A 15,998-nucleotide genomic window follows, 5' to 3' on the forward strand; every position below is an offset into this window, starting at 1 on the left:
TCCCACGGGAACACTTTGCATATTAGCCTTTTATATATATAGATAAGATGTGGTTCCTATCTTTAACAAGATTATATATATACTAGAGGCCCAGTGCATGGATTTTGCACCAGTGGGGTCCCTCAGCCTGGCCTGCGGAGATTGGGCCGAAACTGGCTCTATGACATCCCCCAAGGGGTCCTGGATGACGAGAGGGCGGTTCTCGGGTGATGAATCCCCTGAATCAGGCTACCTCCTCTCTGGTTCTGGGTGCATCACCTGAGAACCACAGTTGCCAAGTCATCGCAGCTCGGCAGCTCCTGCATTGAGCTTCTGCCCCCTGGTAATCAGTGCGCATCATAGCTACCAGTCGAACGGTCGAATGGTCGCTTAGGCTTTTATATATATAGATGAGGAAAAGATGATAGACAGATTGGCAGATGGAAGGAAGGGAGGGAGGAAGAGAGAAAGGAGGGGGGGGGGGGAGATCATGAGTTTGGCTTGAAGTTATTGTGTATTTTCATTAAGACCCTATTTAGATGGACCGTGGAATGTACTGTCATGTTTTTTACAGCACACCTATAAAATTAAATTGAGTATTCTATTCTGTATTCTGTTACAATCAAGCTATTATAGCAAAGGAAGAATGAAAAAGTTTGTTGTCCACTAGCTCCAGCTTTTCCAGTTGTATCATTAGATGGACTTCCTCAGAATTTTTTGTAATGTATCTTATAAAGATTTACAGAAAGCATTTTTATTGAATTCATCATGTATTCATTCCTTTAAAAACTGCCTTAACTTTGGAAACTTTAATTTCCAACTTATAACAACAGTTTTACTTTTCTGGATTTCTGCACCTTATTTTCTGCCTCACCTCTCCCTAAGGGGAGCTGTCACCATTTTACAATATTTAATAAGGAACACGGTCTTGGTACCTACATATCCTGTTCATTACTATCTCTAGAGCTTACTGCCCATGTCTGCTGTTGTATACCAGCTGGGAAATTGTTCCCAGGACCCCATGTACAGTTGGGGACATTGTCGCCTGCACGAGAAATGCCAGCTCCCAGGAGGTGTTTGAGGCCGAAATCCATCTCACACTTAGTCACCAAGTCCTATGCCCGAGGGATTTCCTCCTCTCATAGAGAGTACCTTTTCTGGTCTACAAGAAGGTACCTTAAAGGCTAGCAGTGGCCCTGGTTGCTCCCTGAATATCATGTGGTCTCATATGGTTAACATAGGATGTCTGAGACAAGCAGAGGTCTCCGATTTGCAGGGCCAGTTGGTTTCAGATTTAGTCAGTTCCTTGCTTTTTGACAGTGAATAAATATGTGGCTGTCCCCACCCCCATTTTTTCCTTGACATAAGGCTCATAAAAAAATACATACCATTCTGACATGTGATCCTAAGTTATCTGTGCTATTCCTTCCACCCAAAGTAGATGATGAAAGCTCATTCAAAGCCCCAAGAGTAAGGATGGTGAGGGAAGACTTACAGAATGCTCTGCTGTGTGCCCCAAGACTTAATTTATACTGTGAGAGTAACCATCAGTTCTTACCAAGTAAGTTAAAAGGCAAATAAATACTACTGGAACTTTTCAATTATATCTTGCTATTCAGACTTCTCAAAGATTAGTCCCAAAACATGAATGATCATTCTCCCCCTTACAGCTGAGTTTAGAAAAATTACTTCAGAAGTGCAAAAGTTGGAATTTTGTCCTAATTTGTGTCCACTCTAAAGCAACTGCCATAAGCAATCTAAAGTAGTATTGACCAACTGTGTAGCCATGATTTAAACTGTGTCAGGCTTCTATTTCCACTGGCAAGAGAAATGTTGGACTGTGGAGAGGCAACAGCCCACATACATCCAGATCTGTGCAGACACCGTGGTAGCCATCACCCACGTGTGGCTGTAGAGCACATGAAATGCAACAAGTCCAAATTGAGATGCACTGCCAGTGTAGAATCCACGCTGGATCTCAGTTACTTAGTAGAAAAAATGTACAACATCTCATTATTATTTTTATTTTTATTGCATGTTGAAATGATAATATGTTGGATATATTGGGTTAAAATATTAAAATTAATTTCATGTTTCCTTTTACTCTTTAATGTGGTTACCACAAAATGTAAAATTACATATGTGGGTCACATTTGTGGTTTGCATTCTTTCTATTGGACAGCGCTGGTCTAGGTATTTCAAGAGAAAAGGAGGGGTTGGAATGTGCATATGATTTTTTTCATAGCCTGTAATTTATAAAATACAATAATTTGTTCCCTCGTTGCTGGAGACCTGGGCTTTCTCCCCACTATACTTAGGACACGAATATCATTGATTACATGGTCTTTCAATCCCATGGCTGTTCTGTAGTTTACTTAATATTTGGATTACTTACAATATTTCTATATATTTTCTAGTGATCTTTGTACACAATCTTAATAATTTCCATAGGAAAAATAGTTTTAAGCTGCTGCTCCAAATTGCCCTTCAAGTGTGACTAGCTTACTATTACCAAAGGTTGATGCCTCTTTTGCCATTTTCTTTGCAATGTGAGTTATCATCATATCCAATTTGATAGCATGTGTTATCTCTATCAGAAAAACAGCTAAATTTGACACTCTGACATGAGTTGCTCAGTGTAAAATAACAGAAAATGATGAAGGATAGCTTAATCTAGCCCACATTGGACACAGGTATGAATTGATTGGTAGTCTTTGCAGAAATACGGTAGACTCCGTGACCACTCCACATTATCTTTTTAATGAATGTCTGGTCCTCTTTGCCAGCCATGAGGGTCCCTAATGAGTAAATAATTTAAAATACATGGAATACCTGGCAGATTAGTCTTGTGGGAACCAATCCATAGATGTGCCCTGGAAGTGAAAGGAAACCAAAAACAGTTAACATTACGTGGAGTTTTAGAAGCACATAATGAAGATCCTGGGGGAAAGAGCCCTTCTCGACTTCGAAGTTTTTAATTGGCATGGCTACCTGGGATACAGTTACATCAGCATTGCAAGGCCAATTAGCCAAGAGTTCACAAAAATCTGTTCCGTGCCTTCTGCACTTGAGAACAAATGGAAAGAAACCGGGAACACACCTTAGCTTCCCTTCTTTCATTTAGCAAGAGTAGGAACTGGTGCGTGTCAAGAAATTGATCGTTGCTGTTGTCTCCAGAACATTAACATCTTTCACACACAACAATTTGAACAGTTCCCTGGGAGGTTGCTGCCCTGTAATTGTCATGTTCCAGGTTAGCTGCGCGGTTGTAACAATAAGAGAGGCTCAGCCAGTTGATGAATTGCTTGCTCCTGGACATTTGTGCTACCCTCTTCCTGCTACTCCATTCATGGAGTAGAGCTTGAGGATACTGCTAATCTTTATATCTTTGCATTTTTTCACTCGGTTGATTAGTTTGATAATAAAATAAATATTTCTGAAAATATCCCCCCCCCAAAAAAAAAAAAATAATAATAGCGTATGCATACTCTTATCCCCCTTTCAGGCGATGGGTAGATCACATACCATTTCTCGAGAGACCGTTTTTGTTTTGTTTGTTTTTCTTTTTGCTGAGCTTAATGTGTATAAGCCATATTCTTTAGATTCTAGACATCTTTTTTTCTCTCCTGCCTGTGGGTGATAGATTCTAATCCTCATTACTTTGCTTTTTGTTATGTGATTAGCTGAAGGGCTTTGGCCTTTACTTTCTGCGATAAATACCTTTTCTCCTCATTTCAGAATAAAGTCTTAGGTATACATTTTAGCTTTTTTATTTGGCCCTATGACCATAGTTTTGCTTTTTTTTCTCCTTGAATTGTCTATCCTGTGTGTCTACTTTTATTTGTATAAACTTAAAACGTGTGCTTTAAACTTAGCCTGACATGGTGGCTAAAGGGATGAATTTGGGGTTTAAATGTTTTAGTTTCATTTTCCTGAAGTGGATGGATTGTGTTGCATTATTTCCTTGGCCCGGCACACTCTTCAGGGCACAGGTCCAATCTTGGCTCTAGTAACGGTCTCTTCCCATTTCAGCCAACAGTTTCCTTAACACACATTGTCCCTGGAAGTGGCTACTCCGTGAACTTCAAGAGGAGCCGGACCGGGATCCTTCTTTTCACTGAGCACCTACAGGATCACCTTGTTTCCTTTCTGACCCCCTTCCTCCTGCAGAGCAGTGGGTAGAGGAGTCACTATCCCCAGAGTCCCTCCTTCCTTTCTCTGTAGAACAGGACTGATCTCCTTTTCCAGGTTGTTGTGGGGCTTGGATGAGATACATGTGTGAAAGACTTCACAAAATGTCAAATGTGACAGTTCTTTAAAAGCTTATCATGAAAACTAAACACTCGTTAGAGCTTCTCTCCTGGTTCTTACTTAACTGCCCACATGTTCGTCGTACACTTGTTAGACATACCAATGCGTCATTCGTTACGTCATTTGTTTACGCAAAAATGTTTGGTAGAGGTCCTAAAGCATTTTACTACATCGTCTTCTTTATTTCTGCAAAATCTCCTTGTGTGTTGTCTTGTTAGAGAAATGGGAATCTTCCCTACTGTAGGTATATTGAGGATTCTTTATGGAAAAGGATGAAAGTATTTATGAAACTGCATGCTCAAAATTACCATCATTGCTCAAAGTGGAATTTCAAGTGTCAGCATCTCATTATACATGGTATTAGAACAGGTGCTGTACCCCTCAAGTTTTCATCTGTTTTAAATGAAGACACTTTATATCCCCATTTTCCTTATAGTTCACCATTCATGCTCAAGAGTTGCATGGTTTCATCTCTCTGAAAGATTGTTTTGGTTTTAAAGAGACTGGTTTGTTATCATCTCCTTAATTTCCATTGCAGCATCTCTCTGATTCTTCTGTGATTGAATATTACTGTGGTTTGTGCCCAGTCACTAGAAGGAAATTTAATTTGTCGTTTACTGGACCTAAAAGTGCTTATTCCTGCCCATCCCCTGCCCCCTACTTCACTTGCCCTTCATCCCTGCCCTGTTGCCTCTGAGGTGCATGCTTTGGGAAGGCATGGAGTCTGGTCTAGGAAGTGAGCTACAGCTTAAGGCCATTCCCTGCTTTCTTTCTGAGTTCAGGTGTTTGTGAGAGGAAACAAGCAGGGCCTGGGGTAATTAGTACGCCCAGGGAAGGCCTGGGTGTTAAGGGGGCAATTACCACCTTCCTCTGGACACTGTTTGGGAGAGACACTGGCCTGATGGGGCCCACCCAGGTAAAAGCAAAACAGATATTTTGGTTCCATGTAGTAAGCTGGGTACCTAACTTTTATTTAGGACTGGGTCTTTTATTTGATCCACCTTCTAAAATAGATACCATGTTCCTTACAAGATAGTGGGAGTTAGTATTATTAGGATCATAATATAGGTTATATATAATATATACTTAGCAAATAAGCACAGGAGAGATAATCATGTCACATTTCTACTTTTCACTCTCAACTCAAGCTCAAACGACCTATCCTTCCCATCCCCACCACCCAGGGGCTGGGTCTCTAGGAACAGTTAACTCACTTCCTTCCAGGTTACCTTCTACCACTATTTGAAGCCCATCTTAACCCCAGAGATGATACATTTACTCTTTAAAGTAGGAAGCACTTTACACTTACCTGAAAAGAATTATGTGTGTATGCATGTATGTATGTATGTACATAGACTATGTTGTGTAATGAAGCTCTTTGGTTACTTCCTTTGACACTATGTCATTAGTGAATTACTAGGATCTTGGCTCCCTTTTGAGGATCCTATTTTTGCAGGTTCTACAGGACCTTAGTAAGGATCTATAAAATGCTGCATGTATGTTCAGGGCCCGTTTTAGGTTGGCTGTGTATGCATGCAAGGTTAAGAGACAATGCTGGACATCCGGGGAGCCAAGGGTTGTGTTCTGCTGACTCGGCAGGACAGGTGCTGTAAGTATGAGGAGGCGTCCTTGCAGGTAACAATACCTCCTTCAGCTGCATCCCCGAGAGAACTAGAGGGAAAAAGGCTAGTCAGAAGCCTTATCCCTCTTCTCATTTTTTTTTCATGTTTATATTTATTGGGAGTATGGTCAATTCATACACAATTGTACAGAATTTATTGGGCTGGTTTTGTCTCAGTTTATAACTTGAAATTAAAATAAATAGAATGCTGTGAGGTGTGGTGTGTTTTTTTAAGGTGTTTTGGCCATTATTCTTTTACTCAGTCATTCTGTCTACATAACCATTATTCTTATTGACATTTATCTTATTGATCATCCAGTCCAGTCCCCTTCTCAAAGCAGGGATCCCAACCTGTAACCCATCAACCCGTCATCTTTTAGTAAGTCCCAGATTTTTGGATTTTAAGGACCAGTACACTAAACAAAAATGATTACAGTTAGAGATCTCATCTAGAATCAAGATTTTATTTTGTCAAAAAGGACACACCTGAAACAACCATCATCTTTCATCACTATTTCATGAAAAGGACACTTTAATAGCAAAAATGGAAAAAGTATATAATCTTAGATTTAACTTTTTGAAAAATGCACCACACTTACTTTCCTGCTTACCACTAACAGACCGCTGGTCTTGTCTTCCCAGGTTAGTTTTGGGAGACACTTCTCTGCAGCAGCATAAATGGCCCACCCCAGATGGTCACCTGGCTCCGCTTGGACACTACCAAGGGCAGCAAACTCCACATCCTTCCTCAGAGGATGCTATTTCTAGATTTTTGTCAGTGGTGCTCGCTGTCTTCTGAGAGAGCTCAGACGAGGTAAAAAGAGGTGTCCAGGACAGATGTGTTCCATGTAGGAAGCACTCGATGAAAGCAGGCTATCATCATTCGTGTATTTTTTCGTCTACCCCTTTCTTCTGAATTTTGACAATTTCCTATTTGCCAGGCACTGTGCTGCAGCCTGATGTACAAAGAGGAAAGCAGTCCAGGGGCACCCGTGTTACGGGGACGCAGACATGCAGGTAGTGCGGCAGTTGCTGGGTGTCGCACCTGGTTCTTTGGAGACAGGCTGCCTTGGGCACAGTGCGGAGGCAGGGCTTGGCTCTGCCAGGGAAGGTCAGGAAAGGGTGCCGCTGGAGAGCTCTGTTAAACAGCGGCTTGCAGAATGACACTGAGTTTCCCAGGTGATGTAACAGCTTAAAGGTCAGGAAGTTAAGGTGGAACAGGGCCAACGTGGGGACTTGAATAAGGACGTACCGGCAGGCTGGCTCTCTGTGAGTTTGCTGTGGGAGATGGGGGAGATGGGGGGCAGGAGGAGGGCTTCAAACAGCAGCAATGGACTGTCTTATAGTTCTGGGGGCTAGAAGTCCAAAACTAAGGTGTCAGCAGAGCCATGTTCCCTCCGAAACTTGGAAGGGAGAATCCTTCCTTCCTTGCCTCTTCCTGGCTTCTGGTGATGTGCCGGCAATCCTTAGTGTGCTGGCTTGTAGCTGTGTCCCTCTGCCTCAGTCATCACTTGTCACGTCTCTGTCTGTGTCCATATATCTCTCTTGTAAGGACACCTGTCTACCTTGGATCAGGGTCTACTCAAATGACCTCATCTTAACTTGATTATATCTGCAAAGACCCTATTTTATAAGATCACATTCACAGGATGGGCTTTTGGGGAACACGAGCCCATCATGGTGGATGTTGGGAATGAAGGCCCAAGAGCATAAGTTCTTTCCATGATGGAGATCATGTATTTTTCTCAGTGTGACCTAAGTCTGGTGTTCTGTTTGTTTGGTTTTGGCTTTGTTTTGTTTTTCCTTCAGGGAACTTGAGCTTGTTCCCAATCAGAATAGATATTTTCATGTGAATAAGCCAAGGCTTTCCCTAAAATTGTACAGTTGATTTTTCCCCTCTTGGAACACATATGGAAGACTTAACGTTTTTCCTATTAAATATTATAGTGTTGGCTGTGGCCAAGTACTCATTCTAGCCTGTTGAAATAATTGAGAAGTATTTATTTTGACGTCTTACATTCACCATCCCCCCTAGCTTTTGGACATTTATATATTGAATAAGTGTGCTATCATTTACCAGATTTATGTCCTTGTTTAAATGTTAAAAGTGCTGGCCAAGAGCAGAGCCTTGTGGCGCGTCACTCGAGGCTTTTCTCTGTGCTGACTGGGGCCACACTGACCAGCAGACTTCAACTCAGTCACTGGTTTAACCAGTTACCCCTGCATCCAAACCAAATGTCCTCTTCCCAGACAGCCTCCAGGAGCAAGTGGTGGTTTGTACTTAACTCAGATCAAAATCTATCGTGCAGCATTCCCAAGCAGCCCTGTCTTCCCACCTGACGGGGTCATGTCAATAAGAAGTCCTTTTAGCCCTGACCTCCCTTCACAGTCCCTTTATTCGCATGAGCAATCAGAACATCTGGAAAATGCAGTGAATTCTAGCTAGCTTGAGCGTGAGGCATATTATCTCCATTTGGGATATGGTAATTTTGCAAAACTGATACTAAAGTAACTTCCAGCATTTGGTTCTCTTTCATTCTGTTCTTATATCTATATATATAAAAGCCCAGCGACCGCATGGCGGAATGATCAAAACAGCCGGTCACTATGACGCGCACTGCGACGGCCAACCGGCCCAATCCAGCCCTAATCGCCCCCCCAACTGCCCGCGGATCCTCCCCCTGGCCAGTCTCACCCCTGATCAGGCCCTGCCCCCCCATGGCGCAGCCCCCTGTCGGCCCCCATCAAGGCAGGCTGGCAGGACCCCACCCGTGCATGAATTCATACACCGGGCCTCTGGTATAAAGATAATTCCCTTCTCATTTTCTTAAGTGTAAAGATTATAAATTTTTAGAGCTGCACTACTCTGTTTTTGGAGGGGTTGTTTTTCTTTATCTACAGTGTGTAAGGACCGCCTTATTTGGAGGTAAACCAGTAGGAAACCAATGTGGGAATCCTATTTATCCATTTCCATCAGATCCATTCTAAGAGCCATGACCATTGTTACGAGTGACCCTTGCACAAAATAATCTAAGTGTAGAAACATAAACTGTGCTGCCAGGCTACAGTAGCATTTCCTTGCTTATATCATCCAAGTGTATTTTTTTTAACTAGTGATGCATTAATATTATATCCCCAGATTTCTTAGAGCTGAAGTGACTAAAATAGATATTTCTTTTCCAGTCTGTGCTTCAGACTGGCTTTTCAAGGTCGCGGGCAGTCAGGATTTATTACTTTAGAAAGGGATAGACTGACTGCATTTGGAAATCAATACCCTGGTGCGGTGCTTTGGATCAAAGCCAACGTGAGTGTTCAGTCTAGGAAATGTCCAATTTGACTGCTGCCTTCTGCAGCTTGTGTTAGAATCAAGAGACCTTTCTAGGTAATTTGCACACTCTTGTCTAATAGTTTCAGATAACTCTGTTTTGCTTCAGAGAGCATGTTTACTCTTACCCTCTGTCACGCTGTTCTTGTTTTGAATGAAGCCGTCATTTATGGTTTTCAGTGTGGGAGTTAAATGCATTCCGTTTCTACAGACTCTGACACAGTCTTTTGGTTGGTTGTGTGTGTGTGTGTGTGTGTGTGTGTGTGTAAAAGATTTCCAGTTTTGATTTCTTTTAAAAGAAACAACAAATGTAGAGATACTTGAAAAACAATCTAGGAACAAAAACTCTTCTAAGTTCTATAGTTTTCTTATTGATACTATTTTTTAATCCCATGTTAAACTCCTAAATGACCTTGGTTCCCTTGTGTGTTTTTATAACTAAATTGGCATAAAGTACAAGGCCATGTCAGTTTTCTAAGGCAAAATGTAATATTTATCTTCTCCCCCTCACAGCCAACCTCTCTTAATTCTCCACACCAAGCATTTTCAGGAGGGAAACTATATTATATGTTTGTTTCATTCATTCAATATATTGAGTGGATACAATATACAAAGAAATGTGCTGAAAAATAACATAAAATGATAGGTCTAGCCCTGGCTGGCATTGCTCAATGGTTAGAGTGTCAGCCTGCACACTGAGGGTTCGACTCCTGGTCAAGGGCGTACCTGGGTTGTAGGTTCAATCTCCGGTCTGGTCAGGACTTGTGTCGGAGGCAACCAATTGATGTGTTTCTCTCCCCTCCTACCCCCCCACCCCCCAGCCACTCTCTTCCACACTCTTTGAAAATCAGTGGGGGGGGAGAAATATTCTTGGGTGAGGATTAACAAAAGAAAAAAAAAAGATAGGTCTACCTTTTCTTAACATTTTGTAATAGGACCACATCCATATTAAGGTAAAGAGGTAGCCTAGTTTAGTGCTCTCATGTGGTTAGAATCAGAAGGACCATTACTTGGAGGGGCATGGCAGAAAGGATAACATCTATTAATTATTGAATATCTATTATGTGTCCAGCACTGTGCCAGACACTTGACAATAATCTTGTGAGGTAGATGTTGTTATGCCACTTTACAGAATGGGTCACTGAAGCCAGACAGCTACGCCGGCTTGACAATCACAGAGCTTGTCATTGGCCAGATGAGAACTTGATGATAGGTCTTTGGTTGCAAGTCTGTCTTCTTTCCAATATAACATTGTCTCCCTTATGAACATGAGTGAAGTGCTATATAAACATGAAGGTGAGATTATCAAAGCAAAGAAAATATATTACAGGTTTTGGTGGGAGGGGAAGGGAATGTAAGAAATGTTCAATCATTGTCAGTTCATAAATTCAATTTAGAAATAAAAGACCACTTTCTATCATCAAATTGCCTTCATTATAAAAGTTAGACATTAGCCAGTGTTTGAGACTTTTAGGGATTCATTTCCGTGATAGATAATCTACATTTTACTTGTAAACTTCTGGATCCCGTTTTCAGTGTGTGTCATTTTCCTGTGGCATATGAGTACTTAGGATCCGTAATCTGGGTCTGGCCCTCTGGCTGCATCTGGAAGTGCTGCCGAACAGTGACTTGTGGCAAAAATAGTGTCAGAAGATGATGTAAATGACCCCTTGTGCTAGGTGCTCTTAAAAGACCATAAAATAGTGTGAAGCTACTTTACTTTGATTGCAGACCATAATAGACCTGATACTAAGCTATAATAGCAAGTCTGTGTAATAAATCAAGTACTTTACAGGGTGCTTTTTATTTAGAGGAGAGGTATATGGTTTTCATATAATGTGACAAAAACGCATCTTAGCCATTTTAATGGGGCAGTTTTCATGTATATTCCATATGAATTATTCAGTTCAAGGCATATATTCAATAAACATTATCAATTGTTAGTTTTGTGTAGCATTTATAATGGATTAGCTGTGCCACCCAGAAACGTTGAGGAGGCAGATTAGCAGGAATGGTTTCTAAATTTAGTCAGAAGAGGTTATTAACCCCCAAATCGGGGTGCAAACTACCAATGTTATTTGTATTCTGAAAGGTTATCTTTATCTTAAAATTTTAATGTTATGAAAAATCAGATATGTAGACATATATATTTTTTCTCTTGAAAAATAGGCTATTTTGTTCCAAAGCTTCTGTAATCTATTCTTCATCAGCCCACATGCTATAGGGCACCAATCTAACTGAGGGTTGGACTACTTAGCGATGGTCTGAGCTTCTGCTAAGTCATCTCTTATCTGCCAGCTCTTAGGTCTGTAATTGCAGCTGAAACTCACTGTCCTTTCTAGGGCATCTCAGAAAAGTGAACCGTGGTGGTGGTACCTGTTCTCTATCTTCTCTACATTCACAGAGACAAGCCACCGGCTTTTCATAGCACAGATACCATGGGTGGTTTTTCTCAGAAGTCAAGTTATGCCCTTATGGCTACTTCAAAGAAGCCCTGTGTCTTAAAAAAAAAAAAATTTCTGTCCTTAGAATTTTTCCATTCGTCTTCTAGCTCTTCTTCATTATAATTTATTGAACTTGAGTGTCATTGCTTGAGTCAAAGATCAAAGAAATAACAATAACCTAAAATGTGACATCTCTCTCTCTGCTAATTCTAGCCATAAGATTTTCATTAATCTTACTAAAATCTTGCTTTCATCATATCATTCTGCAGTTGCAAACCTCTGACACATTCTGTTCCCTAACTTCTTTTCTTGGAGCCCAAGTCCTCTAAGGACCTTTTCAGTCTCAGCTTGCACTGCCTCCCACACACAGGTGGCATTGGATTCTTCTGTTTACTAATATTGTCCTCCATAGCTCACCTGAATTTCTGCTTTCCCCAAAGTCTTTCTTGCCGAACTTGACCTTCATCCTATGTTTCTGCCCTCTTTCTTTGGCATTCACCATACAAGATCACAATAGCCTTAGTTATTTTTTTAATATTAAAAATGCCTTACATTCTCCCAAAGATTGTCCCCCTTGATGGCAGGAATGATATCTTATATATATTTCATAGGCCTGTGTGGTGAAGGGCATACTGGAAATGTGCTATAAATATGTGTGGGTTGAATTCTTGGTCTGGTCTCTTTCTTGACTATACTTGTGTTTCCTGTGTTTCATTGACCTTCAGCACCAGGTTTGCTTTTGACTTTCAGGGCTGTGGCAGCTTTTCCTGCCAGGCATTTTCCTCCTTCAAATCCTGGCTCCAGTTTCAGCTGCATAAGATGTCACTTCCTATTCCATCCCAGGGACCAGGAATCACTGATTCACAGACACACCCAGCTATTCAACACAAGTGGGATGGGCAGTTATCAAATGGGAGAGTTAAGCCAAAACTACTGGAATGAAAAATGGGATATCTTTAATATTTAGTCTTCTAGAAACATTGAAAAATCTCCAGGGTCAAAAAGAAAGCTTTAGAAAATCTTTTTGGTATTGATTGCCTAATTTTAAAATCTACATGTCTTGTATCTCATCTTCAAATGCTTACCACTTCCTATTCCAAGTAAATGAAGTAAATGTATCCAGCAAAATTAGTCAAGGTAGTGAGGTTTCAGAATACAAGGATAAATGACTTTTCTACTTTTCCATTTTTATTTCTCCAGCAAACTTTTCTATCAGCAAAACAAATAAAAGTAATTTATATTTCCTTTCCTTCCCCAATTCAACCACTGTTAGAAGAGCTAAAGCAAATTTTAGGAGATCCCCTTTTCCTGGGAGGCCATTTAAAAAATAAAGCAGCAGAGAAAGCAAGTTAGAAAATTACATATACAGTATCATTTGTGTGTGTGTGTGTGTGTGTGTGTGTGTGTGTGTGTGTGTGTTTCCCCCCAACAAGTCTAAAATAACAAGAAGAGTTTTGGCTTTCAGTTCCCAAATCCATTCCTACCAAATAGGTACATGGATTACTCCTTGTAAGCTTTAAAGGCATTGGTGCCGCCTCCTCCCCAGTACTGTTGATATGTTCTGTTGGTGGGTTTCTTATTCCACATAGAACAATGGTCTACCCAGAAAGTCAGGTGACTCCTTTCTGAATGGTATCACCATCTGTCTTGGAGACTGTAGCAGCTCGAGTCTGCCCTCATCCCTTCACTGGTTTGGAAATGTGCAGCAAATTCAAGATGGGAATTACTTTGAACCTTTGGATGCATCTGTGTTTGGTGACAAAAGTTTCTACAAATGTCAGTCAACATTTTGGCCAAAGCAGACTTCCTGCCTCCCATCTTTGCTGCTTTAGTGGGTCCATATTCACTCAGTTTCACATCTACATAGTGGGAGTCATACTGTACCTACTCAAAAGACTGTTGTGAAGTTTTAAATAGATGATCTAAGTCACTTAGAGCAGTGCTTGGTATCAAATAAAAGCTGTATAAGTGTAAGCTGTTGCTCTTACTATTCCCCTGAATTAACTCACTAGGTCAGTGGTCGGCAAACTGCGGCTCACAAGCCACATGCGGCTCTTTGGCCCCTTGAGTGTGGCTCTTCCACAAAATACCATGTGCGGGCACGCAGGTACAGATTGAAACTTCGTGGCCCATGCGCAGAAGTCGGTATTTTGTGGAAGAGGCACACTCAAGGGGCCAAAGAGCTGCATGTGGCTCCCGAGCCGCAGTTTGCCGACCACTGCACTAGGTCATGCATGGGCTTTCCAATGTTGATGCTCATTTGAGAGCCACACACTCAGAAGTTTTGTGTGTATTTTTCTCATTTCTGTCCCCCATCTCTCTTTCTTGTGTTGTCCATTTGCACGGGCACAGCATCTCTCACAGGATGGGTGAGTTCCTCTGTGTCCTTCAGAGACAGTTCAGCTATTAAAACAAACAAAACCATGAGCACTATCCTACCCTCTTTGAGTCTTAAAATCTTTTTTTGTTTTACATTATATGTATCTACTTCTTACTGTTGTTTCCTACACACGTATGCTTTTTCAGGTTTAATAATGTTCCTACAATATTCTAAAACTAACACAAACACTAGAGATGAGTCCATGGTGCCTTAAATGAATTTACCACTGGAATGACCAATGTTAAAATAACTTATCAACCATTATCGCCATCTGTCGGCGGTAGGTGGAGTGGACACCACTCTGAAGAGCCTTGGCTTGTAACTGGGAATGTTCAAAAGCTGCAAAGTTCCCTGGTAGAGGAATGAATGTGTACTAGCATATGTGTACGCATGCCTGTGTGCACACATGTGTGATCACATTGGATAAAATCTATAACAATTTGCATCAAAATGTTTTAATATTTATATCCAGGACTTCAAGTGATTTTAGTGTTTCAACCTACTTTTCTGTGTCTTCTAATTACAATAAGTATGCATTTCTTTTATAATTAAAGTGCATTAACAAGAAGGTAGAATTTAGGAGGAACTAAATGATGGTGTAGCGGAGAAAATAAGCTTTATTTACTAAATGCAAACTAAAGTATACTTAGATTTTATATTACAGCAGATGAAAGAAGAGCTATAAATGGAAATGGTAGGGGGAGGATGGCTTAAGTTCTGGTGCAAACAAAAGAAATTTTGGTAGATTCATAGCGAAAGGTTTTATCAGCCAACTTCACTTGGGCCAGTAGGTTTAAATGTGAGTTTTTACTTGTTATCCTCTCCCTTTGAAATTCTAATTATTGTAGTAGTCTCTTAGTTACTCTTTATCCTTTTACTGTCAAAGCTTTCTCTGGAGTGGATTATCTACTCTTAACAAAGAATATTATATTCAGGTAGTCAGGCCTGTGGTCTGAGCCTTGTTACTTTGAAGCTGGATAAAGGCCAAAGAATCTTTATATTCACATTTTCCCCATAAAATTCTGCAGCTTGCTTTCTTGGGTACACATCTCCTTGGTGTTCTGAGAGTGTGAATTCTTACATCAGGAGGCCTGTTTCTCCAAATATATTGTATGTCCTTGTTACCTAATGTCTTTTGCTTGTTTTTATTTTTTACAAATTAGCTGAAAAGAGGGGGGGGGTGAAAATCCGGTTGCTTTATTAGTTTTTACCCAGGTATCTGTTACTCTCACAGGCTATGATGATCAGCAGTAGAATTAGACTAAATGCTAGCCATCTGTCATGCTTCTCCTCCCCTTCCCATCCTTTGTCCCACCGTATTAAGTCTTACTGCACTAAAATTGGTAGGGGGAAATGGTGGCCTCTCTGAACCCTGCCACCTCTTGTCCGTTCCTTGAGGTGCCATTTGATAAACAGCTCTTCTCTGTATTCTGGTTCCTTTCTCCTATCATCAGAACTGCTTGTTCTGTCCCCCAACCTGGTGACAGCATCTCCCACTGAGGCAGAGTCTGAGTGATGGAAAGTTTTAAGTCTTCCAGGTATTTTAACGAGAGCCTATTGTGCTGTGAGTGGTAGAACTGAGTGGATGGCCCCCCAACAGAACAGATTTTAGGAGAGGGAAACCCTGCACACCCTTTGGTAACTGCAGAGAAGCATCTTCCTGATCCATCAGATTGCAGGGAGGCCAGTATGCAAACGTTCCTCAGAGTGAAAACTGTCTTCTGACTTTCTGGGTAGTTACGGTCTTTCAGTCTTAAACCACAGATGGTGATGAAAACCACAGTAGGAAGTAAAACTGATACATTTCTGAACTCCTCCTATGCTCTCCCCTACCTCCCCCCACACACACATACTTATCCCTCTTTCAACCATCTACTTCATGTTTATTTCTCATGTTTAAAACAAAAACAACTTGGAAAATAAATCTATTCCAGTATT

The 15,998-nt window shown here is 41.0% G+C and overlaps 1 protein-coding gene across 8 annotated transcripts in view; it reads left to right on the forward strand.

The window, feature by feature from the left end:
- Positions 1 to 15,998, forward strand: part of RBMS1 (RNA binding motif single stranded interacting protein 1) — a 225,378-nt gene that overhangs the window by 158,954 nt on the left and 50,426 nt on the right. The gene's annotated exons all lie outside the window — the stretch shown is intronic.

Source organism: Myotis yumanensis, unplaced genomic scaffold (genome assembly GCF_028538775.1).
Source record: "Myotis yumanensis isolate MYYU_CA2020_CCGP unplaced genomic scaffold, mMyoYum1.0.hap1 SCAF_8, whole genome shotgun sequence".
Lineage (NCBI taxonomy): Eukaryota > Metazoa > Chordata > Mammalia > Chiroptera > Vespertilionidae > Myotis > Myotis yumanensis.